At 35.5% G+C, this 17598-nt stretch overlaps 1 protein-coding gene across 4 annotated transcripts in view; it reads left to right on the top strand.

Moving 5' to 3' along the window:
* The window catches only part of MAML3 (mastermind like transcriptional coactivator 3), a 531295-nt gene that overhangs the window by 252386 nt on the left and 261311 nt on the right, over window positions 1–17598 (top strand). Inside the window, exon 1 of one of the 4 annotated variants that reach the window (XM_074274771.1) lies at window positions 15447–15848. The exons of the other annotated variants lie outside the window; for them this stretch is intronic. The gene's annotated coding sequence lies outside the window, so the exon portion shown is untranslated. Of the gene's footprint in view, window positions 1–15446; window positions 15849–17598 lie in introns of those variants that run through there. 4 annotated transcript variants of the gene reach the window in all.

The raw sequence follows: 17598 nt of genomic DNA, 5'->3' as shown, positions 1-17598 counted from the left end.
TATAGATATATAATACTCTATTCAAGAAATAAGTACTATATATCAATTGTGAAAAATCATACATGTCCTGAGTCTAAAAAAAATCACTTTAGACCTAAGAATATTAAGTTTTTAAAAATTAGGTTTTGCTTCTGTTTTATTATCAGTTCAGAGTAATTTAGTACAGTCACTTGTACTCTTATTAGCTAACATTAAGAAAGCTTAGGGACTATCCCTAGGGATAATAATCCTGGGTGGGGGTAGCTTTCATTCAGTATGTGCTCAGTAAATATTAGTCAATAGATTGGAATCTGGTGCTGGTAAATTGCACTGGGGAAAAGCAATACAAATTCTACTCTCTAAAGAAATGTTTCATAAGTCTCTCTAAAACACCCACATAGGTTGAAAGTACTTTTTCCAGTTGAATATGCAAAGGTATATTTATACATGTGTAAATATATACATATATAATACATGTACACATATATACATTTCAACATACTGCCATATAAGTTAGAAGAAATTAATGGTTTCCGTTTAGAGGAAGCCTAGTGCTAAAATAAAATGTCACCAACTAGAAATGAGAAGGTGTTGGGGCAGAAATGTTGTTGAGTAGGCTTATTGCATCTCCCTTATTAGCATAGCTACAGTTTCCTCCTTTTCAGAAGCCCCTATAACACTGTTTTTTCTTCTCCCAATTCAATTGCCTAATTAATTAAATGCAGAAGGATTTTAAATGAATCAATATGTGTTTGGTTATAATGGTAGAGGAAGACTATTAAAACCACTAGTTTAAAAATAATTATTATGCCATAAAATATTAAATCAAAAAATCTTTGTTGTTGTTGTTGTTAAGCATAAAAATAACCAATAAACAGTGTGGAAGTATATGGGAGCTAGATAATGGCGCCAAAGTGTTACACTCTGAAGAGGAGAAGTTAGCCAGAGATTATATCAAGAAGCCTCTTGTTTCAGGGTGGTCTGGGGTGTTTTATAAATACTACATAACAAAATCAGTCTTCATCTTCCTCTTCCTATTTATGTAGACTAAAAAAGAGAGATGAACAATTGATCGTTTTTAACCTCCAATTTTATAGTTAAAATTACATTTTTATTCTGGGGAAACAAATTCTAGTCCTCTATATAGTTTAAGTTAAAACCAATTAGAACATCAATATTATTTAACTACCAGATTTTATTTTATTTTTGCTTCTTATTTTCAAGATATATATGTATAGTTTTCAATATTCACCTTTGCAAAACCTTGGGTTCCAATTTTTTCTCCCTCCCTTCCCCCAGCTTCCTCCCTTAGACAGCAAGTAATCCAATATATGTTAAACATGTACAATTCTTCTATATGTATTTCCACAATTATCATGCTGCACAAGAAAACCAGAAAAAGGGAAAAAATGAGAAAGAAAACAAAAATCAAGCAAACAACAACAAAAAAAGTGAAAATAGTATGTTGTGATTCACATTCAGTCCCCATGGTCTTCTCTTTCTTTGAATACATATGGCTTTCTCCATTACAAGGTCACTGGAACTGGCCTGAATCATCTCCTTGTTGAAAAGAGCATGTCCATCAAAATTAATCATCGTATAATCTTCTTGTTGCTATGTACAATGATTTCTTGGTTCTATTTACTTCATTTAGCATCAGTTCATGTAAGTCTCTTTGAGAACTTTCTGAAATTATCCTTCTGATCATTTTTATAGAAGAAGAATATTCCATTATATTCCTATACCATAACTTATTCAACCATTCTCCAACTGATGGGCATCCACTCACTTTCCTATTCTTTGTTGTCACAAAAAGAACTGCTACAGACATTTTTGCACACATAGATTCTTTTCCCTTTTTTATAATTTCTTTGAAGTACAAGCCAAAGTAGAGATGCTGCTGGATCAAAGGGTATGATAGTTTGATAGCCTTTTGGGCATAATTCCATATTGCTCTCCAGGATGATTGGATCAGTTCTCAACTCCACCAACAATGTATTAGCATCCCAGTTTTTCCACCTCCCTTCCAAAATTCATCCTTATCTTTTCCTGGAATCATAGCCAACATGAGAGGCTCATGAGTTGTCTTAATTTGCATTTCTCTAATCAATATTAATTTCGAGCATTTTCCCAAATGACTAGAAATGGTTTCAATTTCATCAAATTTTATTTTTTAATGAGTATAATAATAGTTCTGTTTCTAGAACTAGATTAAATAGATATTATATATTAAATTTTGCTTTATAATATAAAGTATTATATAACACAAGCCATGAATGAATGCTGAAAAAATTATTAATAATTTGGTACATGGTGTACTCTTTGCTAAACAAAGTGATCAGGAACTTAAATTTTATCCAGAAGAATAATTTGCAAAACTACCCAAAAGCATTTTCAACAGAAAATTTTTATATCTATCTCTGGTCCCTTCCAAGGAAATTAGGAAGGCTTTCATTTGGAACTGTTTCAAGTCTCATAGTCATTTTGGTTCCTTTGTAGTGCACTGTCATCATGATACTTGCTAAAATAGCCATTTAGATCGTGATATCTAGGCAGAGGAATTTAAACAGCTTAAGGAAACCTGATTTTACTATTTTCAGCTTTTTTTCACATAGCCATTTAGACTAGAGTAATTTTGAATACCAGTTGTTTCCATCACTTCTCTAGCTAAGGCTAGCTATTCTAAACTTTAAATTATCTTATATTTTCTCTACTTCTACAATACATATTTATTGCATATCCCATCACTTTTTCATTTTCTCCCTTTTGTCTAAGTATGATAGTGTGTATGTGATCACTTTTCTCATCCTATTGTGCTTGTTCTTAACTTGGAACTCACCATCCCCATTCTTCCTTATTCTCTTCCTGTTAGTCATTCACTCATGGAATTGTAGGATCACAGACCTAGAAGAGATCTGATGTACCATTTAAGTCATGGTATTGACCCGAATACCTGAAACAACGTTCTCTGCTACAACATCCCCAAGTTGACTTCCAGTGCTTCCATTTCTAGCATTCTAGAAAACGTGAAGATTCATCACCAAAATGGTGATTGTCCCAAAAATGCTACTTCAAGGGACATCCATTTTCCTTGTAGCCCAGCTCCCAAGACATCCCTATGGGGAATAAAGTTTCTCTCTGCAGATAGCAGGGATGTATCCCCAGAAGGGCGCCTATAGCCTCATTTTCTATATGGCCATGTAACAGCCAGGGGAAAGAGGATGTTAAAGGAAAATCAGGAATGCTCTTCATGGCACTGTTCAGTGTTCAGCTGCCATCTACCTCCCCATGCCAGTGTAGCAGCTGTTAGATGCCAAGGAACGCTGTGTTGCTTTCAGCTGTCTCCATAATTCAGTTTCCATATCATCAGTGCAGCCAATGGAATCATGACCCCCTCTCTATTGAAGAATCTTCAATGACTATTCTATTTCCCCCTTCCAGAAAACTCTCCTTTATCTCCTCACCATGTCATGGCTGTTTTACTATTACGATTAGAAGTGACTCTAAACAATTTGGTAAAAAATAGTTGAATTCACATATCAAGTAGGTATATTATCATCCTTTCTAGATTATTTATTCCATAATATTCCTTATCTTCATCAAGAAATACCTATCAAGCACTAACTATGTAGAAGATAATACTTTAAGTGATGGGGAGGGGGGAAATGTTTCTGGTCCTTCAAGAATAGTCTAGTTAGAGAGTCCTATGGATGTACAAGGATATTTAATAATATAGACTATTAAAAGAATGATTTGGGTAATAAATGTTCCTGGCCCATTTAAAAAGAGCATCCTCAAAATACCATTTCTTACCAGTAATTTAGTGCCACCTTTGGTCTAGTAGAAAAGGATTTGACATTAAAATTCATTTCTAATTGGAAAGGTAATTTCATCATAATAGCAGAATTTTAGGTTTTTCATTTTGACTTTACTGAAAATCTGGATTAATAATTGTTTAACCACCTTTTTCATATTTATAACTAAAGACTTAAAATTTTTAAGTATATTTTTGCTTTGAGACTCAAATAATTGTAAGGATATGTTATTGAAGAAAAATATGTAGAAAATAAAAGCTTTTATATAAAAATTGCAGGTATTCACAAAAATGTTATTTATCAGCATCATGTTAGACATGATATAACATAATGCTAACCACAACAATTCTCCAAAATGATCTGCTAATTCAGAGAGAGGGATAGCAATTCAGAATCAGTGGAGGGTGTATTCACAATGACAATACCTCATATCGTTCCAGTATTTAAGGACATTGGATTTAATGTTAGTTATTAGTAACAATTGGAATCCATGATTAAGGTATTGAATCAAAAATGGTTCTCCTCCATGTGATGTCACAAGTACTTATTTCATTTACTTTGATATTCCCATGACTTCATTATCTCAGTGATAAGGATATTCCTTCCACTAGGGTAGACCATAGGCTTTGCCATGTCTTTGCCTGTGTCATATGCTGTATGACACAAAAATCTTCCTTTTATGTATTTTAATATTTAATAGATTCCAGGAGGCATATAAAAGATAGTTACCTCTGAATGGACATTATTGAGTCTTACAGTGCTATCTCTGCTACCTTGGTTTGAAAGAATGCACCATTTTTTTTCCACTGGGTTTCTTTACTGTTTCAACTTCTGGGATTCAGTGTTGGAGCATAGTCTGCAAATGCTTTTATGGTGGTCTCACAACATAGACCCCGTGAGGTGCAATGACAGCCTGTCCCACAGAATAATTCTTCTTCTTTTTCAGCACATATTGATATTAGTTCTTCCGGCTCTTTTATTTTCCTCCCCAAGGATAATCTGCAACCTTTTTTTCCCACTTAACTAGAACATCTTTGTCTTCTGGTATCATTTATTGCAAGAATGTCAATATAGATGTGGCTCAGTTCCTCCTGTAGTGTGCTAACTCATTGGTCATTGGTCAAAGATAATACATTAAGAGTACTAATGACTAAATAAATGATTGGAGACAATTTAAGAACTCTGAAGTCTTTAGGATCCTTCTCTCCACAGGCACCTTTTTAAATCACTCCACCATAATGGCTGCAGAAGCTGGCACAAGACAGCTTGGTCATTTTATATTTTTATTACCTCAGTAGGTCACAATGACCAAACCACTTATCTCATGGCTAATGGATGAAAAAATTCTCCACATTACCTAGGTTGGTCCTTGGAAAGGAGACGCTGTCTAGTTTTGTAGGATCTGCTAGAGCTTGTGTTTTGTGGGCATGGATTTGGAAAATACAGGGTTACTTCCATGGGATGATGAAATATCAGCTTTATTTTATAGAACAACCAAATAATCTTTCAGTTTTTTGATATAATCAACAGACAATGTGAAAAATAAATTCAATATTATATATATAGTATATATTAATTATATGTATAATATAGTATATATATTAATTATATGTAAACATATATGGATATATATGTTTACATATAATTAATATAAGATAATTTGGGAAGGGAAGGCACTAGGGGAATAGGAATCAGAGTGTAAAAAGCAGTATTGCATAGTGGTTAGAGTTGTGTACTGGAGATCTTAAAATCCCATCTCTGATACTTAGCAGTTTTGTGACCCTGGGCAAACAGTTAACCTCTGCATGTGACTGATGATTCCCTACAGTTTATTTAGAGTGATAGTTGATGAAGAGGATCATAGACCCTTCATATGGATGTATCTTCTATAAAAATTTGTTTTTGAGAATGAAGACTAGCTTTGAAAATTCTATGAACCTTTCACATTTCTGCTTTTCTTTTTATCCACTTTGGGTTAGACTGGTAATTTTAATGGTTCTCAATGAGAAAACTCCCTATACTAGTGGAAATCAGCATCTGTTCTATAGCTTAAAATCTTTTGAGAGTTGTCTGGGATATTGAGAAGTAAAGTACAAGCGATATGTGTCGGAGGGATTTAAATACTAATGGTCCTGCATTAGAGACCAGCACTCTATATAATAATAGTATTTCCTTTCTTGTACAGTTTATTTGAGGAAAAACCATATTTTATTGAGACTTCTTGATGATTTAAATCAAACATTCTAATGGACATATAATAATTGAAATAAAACCCTCTCTAAGAGTTTGAGCAGGTGAATCTCTGATAGACTGGATAGAATATTCCTGGATAGGGTTCTATTTAATACAGTTAATAGCATGACTCAAAGAATCTTCAAGTATCCACCCCTCATCCCTACCTTCACCGACATCCCATTCCCCATCACATACATGCACAGTAAATAGAAAAGAAGACCTAAAAAGAAAAAACAAACCTTTTTTTTCCAGTATTCATCGGAATCAATAATTTGAGATACCATTCATTCAACATTCAAACAATCATTCAAACAACAAATATTTATTAGATCACTGCCAAATACTATGCTAAGTATTGGGGATATAAAACCAAAAATAAAACTGCCTTCCCTCAGGGAACTTATGTTTTGATAAAGGAGATAGAGGAGATATGAAAAATATATAAAGTGAATGAATATGAAATAATTTTTGAAAGAAGAGATCATTAGCAGTTGGAGTAAATCAGGCAAGGCTTCATCCAAAAGATGGTACTTGAACGGAAACCAGATTCCAAGAGATAGAAGTTAGGAAGGGATGTATTTCAAGTATAGAAGATAGCCAGGGCAAAGACATGGAGCTGGAGTGCCATGTGTAAGGAATAGCATTTGGAAAGTGAGAACACTAGAAGTTTGGGAGATCAGAGAGAGAGAGACAGGAAGAAAAAGAAGAGAAGAAGGAAGGAAGAAATAAAAAGAAAGAAAGAAAGAAAGAAAGAAAGAAAGAAAGAAAGAAAGAAAGAAAGAAAGAAAGAAAGAAAGAAAGAAAGAAAGAAAGAAAGAAAGAAAGAAAGAAAGAAGGAAGGAAGGAAGGAAGGAAGGAAGGAAGGAAGGAAGGAAGGAAGGAAGGAAGGAAGGAAGGAAGGAAGGAAGGAAGGAAGGAAGGAAGGAAGGAAGGAGGGAGGGAGATACAGACACAGAGAGACAGAAAAAGAAAAAGAACAAATCAGTCCTTCAGAGTATGATGATGAGTCAGCAAAGGACATTGTGCAGAAACAGTCAAAAAATTCCTGAAGTTCTTATTTAGGTTTTCCCAACACTCTGTTTTGACTCATCTATGCCATCCAATTTCTCTAGTAGTTAGGACATGCGTGTTCTTCTTCATCTTCTCTTAAGTTTTCTCTTAAGTGGTTCTACCACCAGCAACATTGTACATTTTGTGTAGTTTTATTCATGCCATTGTATGTTGCCATATTGGAGAAAACGTGGAAGCTGATGTCAGATTAATGTTAGAACAGGGGTTGGCAGCCCATGTATTCATGGCATGTGGTCAGAATATCAGTGGCATATGGGTTGGTTTCCTCTGCCATGCTTGCCACTTATCAGAGTTGACACATGGTAACCTTCTGCTCCTGCTCCCCAGAATCAACATCTGGTTATTACCACCATTCCCTTTTCCTCAAAATATGCCTGAAGAACAGGGTTTAGCAGCTTGACACACTACTTTGGAGAAGTGGCCAATTCCCTTCTTAGATGATGTTCTGGTGCTTGGAAATCTCTGCCTAGGATGAAAGAACAAGTTATATATTGATGACTTGTGTTCTAAAAGTCCATATTCATAAATACATACAAGAGTTCATGGGACACACTGAAAAACCATGCTTCTTCCTCTATTTGCCTATAAGCTTTAGATATTGTCCAGCTTAGACAGCTGACTATGTTAAGCAAGGCTACATGGGATATTAAAATTGTAATTTTTAAAAATCACTTGATCTTTTAAAATCTCCTCCTTTCCCCTAATTGTCAGTCTCACTCTATTCTCTGATTTCTACCTTGTTGCCTAAAAAGTTCAGATTTTCCATATTCTTTAAAGGAAAAAAAAAACAAACTTCTTGACCTACCATCCTTTCAAGCTATTTTCCTGTATCTTTCTCCCCTCTTCTGTGCCAAACTCCTGTCTACACTTGTTGTTTCTACTTCTTTTGTTTCCATTCACTTCTCAAAACCTTGAACTCTGGCTACTGACCTCACCAAACTACTTAATCCAAAATAATTATGATCTCCTAGATCCAAATCCAATAGCCTTTTCCAAGTCCAGATCCTTCTTCATTCCCCTTCCTCTCCCACTCCCAGATTTTCACACAGATCTGACCATCCCATTCACTCAAAAAAAAAAAAATCTCCCTGTAGATTGATTTAAAAAAATACAAACTCCTCTGTCTGGCATTTAAAGCCTTTCAGAGTTGACTTCAATCTGTGTTCCTGATTGGTCTCACATTACTCTTTTCCCCACACTCTATATTTCAGTAAAACTAGCCCACTTGCCTATCTTCTTTTATGACATCCAACCTCTCACCTCTTTTCCTTCATAGAGGTGTCCCTCATGTGTAATGTGTTTTCTCCTAACTTCATTTTAGGTCCAATTCAGGCATCCTTCTTATAGGATCCCCTTCCCAATCCCTCCAGTTGTTAATGTTTCTTCCTGAAATTTCTTTGTGTTTACTCTCTGTATAATTATTTGTGAGCATATAGATTCTAGAGGGTCTTATACCTCTCACAATGCTTAGAATACAGTAGAGGTGTAATCAAAGCTTGCCAGATTCAGTCAAATCAGAACAGGATCCTGCACACTAACATTTGTGAAGATCGTGAAGATGATATGTCAGTCTACACTGAAAAATTATATTTTTTCATTTAATAGTATTTTATTTTTCCAATTACATGTAATGATAATTTTCAACATTCATTTCTGTAAGATTTCGAGTTCCAAATTTTTTCTCCCTCCCTTCCTTTCCTTTCCCCACTCCAAGATAGTAAGCAATCTCATATAGGTTATACATGTATACATTTTAAATATATTTCTATCAGTCACATTGTGAAAGAAAAATCAGAACAAAAGGGAAAAACCACAAGAAAGAAGAAATAAAATAAAAGTAAAAATAATACATTTTCCATCCCAAGAACATTGGAATTGTCTTGAATCACTGTACTGTTGAGAAGAGCTAACTCTCTTATACTTGATCATCACACAATCTCGCTGTTATTGTGTACAATGTTCTTCTAGTTCTATTCTACTCTAGTTCTACTCACCTTTATTCTAATTCTACTCACCTTTATTCAACATCAGTTCATATAAGTCTTTCCAGGCTTTTTCTGAAATCCACCTGTTCATCAGGAAACTGTACTGTGAACACGTATTTTAATTGATTATGTGAAACTGAATTCTATTAACAAATTCTGCCATTGTACACTTAAGACTGTCCAAAGGTCTTTGCCAGCTCTAAAAGTCTATGAAACTATGATCACTAGTGCCAAATACCCATGTTGAATAGTTTAACACAGTACCTGCTACACAGTAAGCACTTAATGAATGTTTATTGATTGCACAGAGATTCACTTTACTTATTTTATTTTAAATTTAGGAACAAAACAAGCATTTCTATAATATAGTATCATAAGAAAGATAATTGCACACGAAACTGCAATTCTATTACGTACAACTTGATATTCCTTTTAAATATATATAGTAAAATTATTTTGTAAATTTCTTTTTGGTGCCTTTCCTCTCCCTTTCCCCCACAGCTACCATTAAACAGAAATAGGCACATATATGTGAAATCATTCCATACATCCTTCTATTTATCAATTCTTTCTCTAGATGCAGATAGTATCTTCCTTCACATGTCCTTTTCATTTAATTTGTGTATTTATAATAGTGAAAATTATTTATTCACTTAAAGTTGTTCTTAAAACAGTATTGCTGTTATTTTTGGTTTTAATCAAAATAATTAGCATTTGGCAATGAGGATAGGGAAGATAAAAGTGTCTGATTATGTCCTAGGGTAGCATGAAGTTCTAGCCTAGGCTGTAGATGTCATCTGCATGGTGGTCATAAACAATCTCAATTAATGTACTGATATCTCCATGGGGCAGGATAAGTCTAGAAAATGTCTACAGAATTTCTATATGAAGGTTGTGTGTGATGAATTAAATGGACTAACCAGAGTTAGGATAGGGCAAAAAAAATCCAAACTCTTAAAAAATGTGCTGAAATAATGCATGATAACTTGGTGATGTTAGATATCAAGAGTAGCCAGCAAACCAATTTGGCACTAGTGATCATCGTTTCATAGACTTTTAGAGCTGGCAAAGACCTTTGGATATCATTTTAGTCCAAACTCTTCATCACCAGAGGAGAAACCTGATTCTTTGGAGATTGTGGCTCAGGTCAGGACACAAGGATAGCCCTTTTTTGATTAAAGTCAGTGTGCAGCCTAGTAAAAGAAGGGAAAGGATTATAAGTAGAGGTAGATTGATTCCAGTCCTTTCAGCCATGCACATAAATTGGGAACACAAAGCCACAGGTACTATTTCTGATTATTAAATCCATTTCATATTTTATAGGAAATCTGTCAGCTTAGATATTCCTTTCACCAATGTAATCTTGAAATGTGGTTTCAAAAAAAATTTATTACATGGTGAAGACAGATTTTCAGCACCATCTACATTCAGTATTACCTTATCCTAGTTATAATTCTGGGGGTGGGGGTGCTGGGAGAGTATTCAAATAGAAGCAAGAAAACAACACTGGGACATCAGTAAAGAAAACTATGCCAAAAACCATCAAAATTTAGATCAATGAAGTGACTTATCTTGATCCTAGCGGACATGGGGGGAGGAGCTGCCTTTCTGTAGATAAAAAGCTGAGTAGGTTGCTTTTTTCTTTTATATTCTTGGTATAGTTAGAAGAACATTTGGATGGGAAGTTATAGGAATTCTGATTTTGATGCTTACAACCTATTTTATTTGATGCAAATATTTTCACCTTCTTAGGATTCAGTTTGCTCATTTATAATATGAGCATAATCTGACACTGGGCCAGCTGTCTTTTAAAGCCCCTTCCAGCTCACCTCTCTAAGATTCTGTTTCTTTATCTGTAATAAATATCTCTTTGGAAAATTGTAAACTCAGAGTATAATCTGTCACTTTTGGTATTTTCTTTGTTGATTGAGGCAGTTGGAGTTAAGTGACTTAACTTGACAGTTAGTGTCAAGTGTCTGAGATTTGAATTTAAGTCCTCCAGACTACAGGGTCGGTGCACTGTTCAACGCACCACCTAACTGCTCTTGATTTTTCTATAACTATTGTATTTTGTGATTCATAATTATATAATGTTTTTGGTGTTTAGTTGTTTCAATCATGTCCAACTCTTTGTGAGACCATTTGGGGTTTTCCTAGCAAAGATACTGGAATGGTTTGCCATTTCCTTCTACATCCCATTTCAGATAAGAAAACCGAGACAAACCGGGTTAAGTAATTTATCCAGGGTAAGCTAGTAAATGTCTGAGGCAAGATTTGAACTCAGGTCCTCCCAACTTCAGTGATGATTCTCTATCTACTACACCACCTAGATGCATCTTACTTTTCATCTTTATAAGCCCAATGTCTACCACAGTGCCTGATCTGTAGTAAATACTTAGTAATTTGTTGTCCAATTGGATTGAATGTATGTGCCCAACAGGCACCCAAAGTCTTATTTCATTTGTATGAGACAATAGTTAGACTTCCAGTTTATTCATGTCATGTCATGGCAAAAGTTGGAGTCAGTTTTCTACCCAAAATTAAAGGTCTAATCTCACTTTACCTTTTGTAAGTCCCAGATTCCTCATCCTAGAACTAATCATCACCATAATTCTACAAACACAAACTTTTTTTTCTCTAAGAAACACTATAACAGAGGCAGTGGACTATTCCAGACATCTTCCTAAAGCCCCATCTACATTAAGATTCTGTTCTCCTGAAATCAAACATTTAGAACTTCCACCACCCAAATTTAGTTCCTGCTCAGAGAGGGGACAATTTCAAATGTTAATGATTTCGGGGGTTAGAGAGAAATTCAATTTTTGTAATGCCTTCTCTTTATATATCACAGTAATTTCTGAATACACTACTCCACCTTCACCCCCAAAAGAACCATCTTTTGTAACATTATAATACAGTAAAGTTTTAAAAAAACTACCATTGCAGTGAATCCCATTTCTAAAATTTATGCCGCATTCTGTCTTCATGGGCTCCCTCCCCCCCATCAGGAGGAAGAAAGTATCTTTCATTAGGTATTCTCTGCAATTATAAAATGTTTGTCATTAAGGATTCAGGATAAGTTATTACATGTGTTGTTAGAATCTCCTAGCCCCACAAGGCTGCACTTAGCCTGCAAATGAAGACACATTTGTGGTGAAAGAACAGAAAGAAGGCTTGGGCTGGGGTTGGAGAGCAAGGAAGCAGAAGAGAATGAGAAAGAAAGAGACAAAGAGAGAAAGAAACAGCAGAGACATAGAAAGAAACAGAAAAAGACAGAGAGATAAAAAGAAAAGCAGAGACAGAGAGACAAAAATAGGCAGAGACAGAGACACCCTGAGAGAGGGAAGTGGACAGAGGGAAGGGAGAAAGATGGGGTAGAGAGATATGACCCAAGTGCATGCTATGTATGTATGTGTATCAAAGAACTGCTATTCCCGTAGCAGACAGGTACTAAATCAGTGTTTCACTATCTAGCCTTAGAATCCAGCAGGGACACAAAGTTGACGATGGTGCATCTTTAACTGTCTGGGTTTTGAGATGCTGAAGCCTGGGATGGTTGAGGGAAAGTAGGAAAGGTAGTATATAATTTATGAACCTAGCTACCCTAAATTCACAACAAGTCAATATGGAGAAAAGTAGAAAGAGAAAAAAAGACAGGCTTAAAAGTTAAGATTTCATAGAGGGCTTTTCTGCCTCACACATCAAATAGAACTATTCTAATCGAGATGTTATCCTTTGGCAGCATGGGAGTGGCCAGCAATCTAATAGTAATCCTAAATTCACAGACTTTAATGAACCTCATCTCATAGACTCATAGAATTGTGCAGTTGGAAGGGACCTTTTAAATCTAGAATAAATGAATAAATAAATGAGTGAATGAAAAAGCATGTCTGTGGCAGACATTGTTCTAAGATACAAATATAAAAGAGAAAAAGTATCCATCCACAAGAAGCTTACAGTCTAATAGAAGAAAAGTATCAAAATGTAGGAGATTGGTGATGAGGGGAGGGGGAAATCCCAGAGATGATGATGGATAATTGATATTCTAGGAGAGTTTTGTGGTTGTGTCAATTAAAAAGTAAGAATGATTTGGAGACTAAAGAGCAACAAATGACATACACATCATTGTGTTGCTGTAATAGTAACAGTATGAGAGTTAAAGGGTTACACCTCTTTAAGGGCTCTTGCTAAGAAAAGCAAGATAATTTATATCCATTTAATACTGGTATAGAGGCTTTCTACCGTGACTTTATTTCTGAGCAATATTTATTTAAAATCAACTAAAATACAGTAAGCAAGAATTAGCATTTTTAATTGACAAAACAGGGGCAAGCGTTTTAGATTGCTTTTTTCATATCTCTGTGTGTGAATGTGTGCATGTGCGTGTGTATGTTTTATGTGTGTGTATTTTAGTTGGGCAGATGTTTTCTGATTTAATGACATATGATAATATAGCAAAGTTGTTTGACACTTTGTGGAAACTAGGCCCTCTCCAGCCCTTAACCTTTGATAATATAGTAAAAATAAATTCGCCTATCTGTGGAATACCAAGCTTCTGCCTTCCTGAGGGTTAGGCTTCAATTTGCTTTGGTCCATGAGTTGTGCTCATGATTTTAATCAGGTTTATTTTAAGTGGGTTCCTTTTTTAAAGTATCATAAGTAACATTTATTTTGAGCATTTGGGGCAGGAGCAGTGGTGGATGAAAAATAAAGAAGCTTGTGAATGATACATCCAGGGTCAATAAACCTTTTATATTCCTTAGGGTCCAGAATAGAGATAAGAGAAATGTTATTTGTCATAAGAAAAGAAAAGGACCACAGGGTTTTCTGGGATGGATTTATGCTGTTTACAGGCACTGGGAGGAGGGTACCAGTGGTGGGGCCATTAGCAAGAGATTGCTGCAATAGGTTTAGTTTGCTGAATATTAAGCTTCCTGAATATTAAGCTTGCTGAATATATGTTTATTGCTTCGATCTACTTCATGGATGTTATTTATTTATAACTTTAAAGATAATTTAATATGTAAAACCTCCTCCGCCAAAATGTGAGTATTAATTTCCAAGCATCATTTATTGTACTTAGAGGTGATGGATTGTTATGAGTCAGAACTAATAAACTTGTAAGGATTAATAGAAAATCGGACCAAAAAAAAATCACAAGTGTCTTTATGGTTACCATGTGACTCCATCTGTTAGAAGGCCTTAGAATATGAGATGGCAGCTATGTTAGGGGAGTAAAAGAAGGAGAGATGAGTTGGAGGGACGGGAGAGGGGATTAGTAAAAAAAATTATGATTTAATACACTCTAATCTAACAAATATTGGCACTTCATCCATTGGCCAGATCATTAATTAACTGAAAAAGCATGGAAACGCTTGGCTCAGAAAATACATGAACGGAAGCTTCTTTTCTGTAGATGGCACCAGGTGATACTAAGACAGCTTAGCTTTGTGGAGACAAACCAAGCACAAGATCCAACAAGCACATATTCACTATTTGCCTGAGGGCCCATTTCCTTCTGCAGAGAAAAAAATCCAGCACTATACATACATATATATATATATATATATATATATATATATATATATATATTTTTTTTTTTTTTAAAGAGATAATGACAGAGTGTGAATGCTCACACCATGAGCATTTGTGGTTCTTCAGGCTTCATTGTGATTTAGGAGGGACAAATGGGTCTTCACAGTTCAGTTGGATTTCTTCTTCTGAAGTGACTATATGTCTGTTACCACTATATGCCAGTGACCCGGTGGGTGGGAAGAAAAGGATGGAACAAAACTAAATGAGCTCTTGGAGTCCACTTCATCCTTTCTTTGAAGGAATTCTAAATAGGAAGGGGAAGATGGAGGCACATATGCTCACAGTAGAAGGGAAAATGACATCAGGTTGAAAACTAAGTTCCTTTTTTAAATTTGTTTATCAGTATCTCCACTGGGTAGAAAGAAGCTGTCTGTCTGTCTGTCTGTCTCTCTCTCTCTCCTCTCCTCTCCTCTCCTCTCCTCTCCTCTCCTCTCCTCTCCTCTTTCTCCTCTCCTCTCCTCTCCTCTCCTCTCCTCTCCTCTCCTCTCCTCTCCTCTCCTCTCCTCTCCTCTCCTCTCCTCTCCTCTCCTCTCCTCTCCTCTCCTCTCCTCTCCTCTCCTCTCCTCTCCTCTCCTCTCCTCTCCTCTCTCTCTCTCTCTCTCTCTCTCTCTCTCTCTCTCTCTCTCTCTCTCTCTCTCTCTCTCTCTCTCTCTCTCTCACACACACACACACACACACACACACACACACACACACTTCCCTTATTTCCTTCCTTCTTTTTCTCCTTTTCTTTTTTCCTTCTTTTCTCATCCTTTTCTTCCTCATATGTTCTCCCAACCACTTGATTAAACAAAGCCAAAGGCTGACCTGAGGAAGTACTGGGGTCTCTGGGTTTAGAACTGCCTGTTACTATAATCATTTATCAAACTTGACGTTTGATTGGCCAAATTGGATTAGATAAATATTTAGCAGGCAAGAGGTGCCCAGACTGTGAACATGAAAGGCTATATGACAGGGTTAACCACTCAGAATTGGCAGGGAGCCCAACTAGGGCGAGCACCCTTCAACACTTACCACCGTAAAGTCGAGCTAGTTATATGTTTAGCAGACTCTGTTTCAATGAGAGAAGCTTCTGTGTGTCTGTCCAGCTATGGTCATATGGGATTATGAAGGATTTAAGTAAACTGATGTCAAGACGATAAATAGAAGCCTCTTCTTTCCGGCTTTGGTATGTAATTCTGAATGGTAGTTGTGGCTTGGATCATTGTTTTTTTTTAATTCTACATAGGCTCTTTTCTTATTTTCCTCCTTGGGAGATATTTGCTTGGCTGTAAGGAGTTTGAAATTTTCTGAGTCAGAAGATAGTTTTCTGTTACTTTTCCTCAAACTATTCTGAATTCATTCTTTCTACCACTGTATGCTGACCCTCCTTTCCTGCCACTAATTAGTCTAAATTAATGAGTTTTTGTTTCACCAAAATAAAAATCACAACAAAATTCCAATCAAACAAGGAAGAAATGCATAAATTAAGCTCTAACTGTCTAATGCACAGGAGAAAATAGGTAGCATGTGGTGAGAAACAGGAAATAGTTTTTATTTGCTTGAAATGTTTTCCTTTTACATCTCTGAACAAAAAGAAGGCAAGGAACAAAGATGTTAGACAAATAAATTCAGGGAAATCAGGAAAAGGGTGCCAATATTTGAAATATACAGTTAACTTGTATCTCTAGTCTCTTTCCCATATAAAGATAAGGAAGGGAAACTTTTGGAGGAAATATTGAAAAAGAACAACTTGTCTCCTTTAAAAAGAAAAAAAGAGAACCTAGGGTAGTGATCTGAAGGGAATGATATAGGAGAGTCACTAAATCATCCCAAAGAGATGAGTTTCTATTCTTGATTTTGCAACTCTTCTATGCAAAGCTCATGCCATAGTCTGTCCTAGAATGCTTGTTCCTTATTCTTTCATGAGTCTGTGAGCTCCATGAGATTTCATCTAGAGCAAATTTCTTAAACTAAGGGTGCTGACCCCACATGGGGCCACATAATTGAATGTGGAGATCACATTTATTATCTGTAAATGTTGATTTGTACACCTATTCTGTATTCCCAAATACCCAGAGTCATGTAAAAACTTCTTGGTAGAAAAGAAGCCATGAGTGGAAAATGTTTAAGAAGCTCTGATTTAGAGCTTGATCCTCCAAACTTTGTATCTTTTCCCCAACACTATGTGCACAGAAAGGACATTAAGTAATATTTGTAACATCTAAATTCTGAAGACATTCATTTGAATTTAATAATATTTTATATATTATATATATATATATAAAATAAAATAATCATTTATTTGTTAAGTACCTACAGTTGTGAGTAGTGCAGAGAAACAGAAACAAACAAAAACAAATCCATGCTTTCATGTAGCTTATTCTCTACTGGGAGTTAACATGCTGTAGCCCAGAAGTTCTTCCTTTGTTTTGTCATGGATTCTTTTGGCAGTCTGGCAAACCCATGGATTCCCTTTGGAATAATATATTTAAATGTACAAAATAAAATACATAGGGTTACGGAGAAAAGCAACAGGGGGAAATTTAATTTCTTTTCCCCAGAAACTCCTTGAAATCTCTATGGATCCCAGGTTAAGAAATCCTGTACTAGTTCCATTCCCTCAAGTTACACAGAAACTAACTTGGCCAGGGCCTTTCAGATTATAAGTAGCCAGGCTAGGATTCCAGCTCAGGTCCTCTGATTTGCATTTTTTACATTCTGCCTCATTATTTGTCAGGTTGGGCTATTGAAAGAAGAATCCAACTTTGCAAGGCTTAAACCACTGTAAATCTATGGGAACCGGTAGTTGTTCTTATCATTATTATCATTATCATAGTCATCATAATTATCATTATTATTATAGAACAGGAAGATACTGGATGGCTTTGGAGAGCAGAGCAGGGATGGCCACTAAAAAGAGAAAGGGATAAAGAAAA

Source organism: Sminthopsis crassicaudata, chromosome 6, assembly GCF_048593235.1.
Source record: "Sminthopsis crassicaudata isolate SCR6 chromosome 6, ASM4859323v1, whole genome shotgun sequence".
NCBI classification, from domain to species: Eukaryota; Metazoa; Chordata; class Mammalia; order Dasyuromorphia; family Dasyuridae; genus Sminthopsis; species Sminthopsis crassicaudata.
The sequence above is the reverse complement of the archived record's forward strand: the minus strand, read 5'-3'. Positions and strand labels throughout refer to the sequence as shown.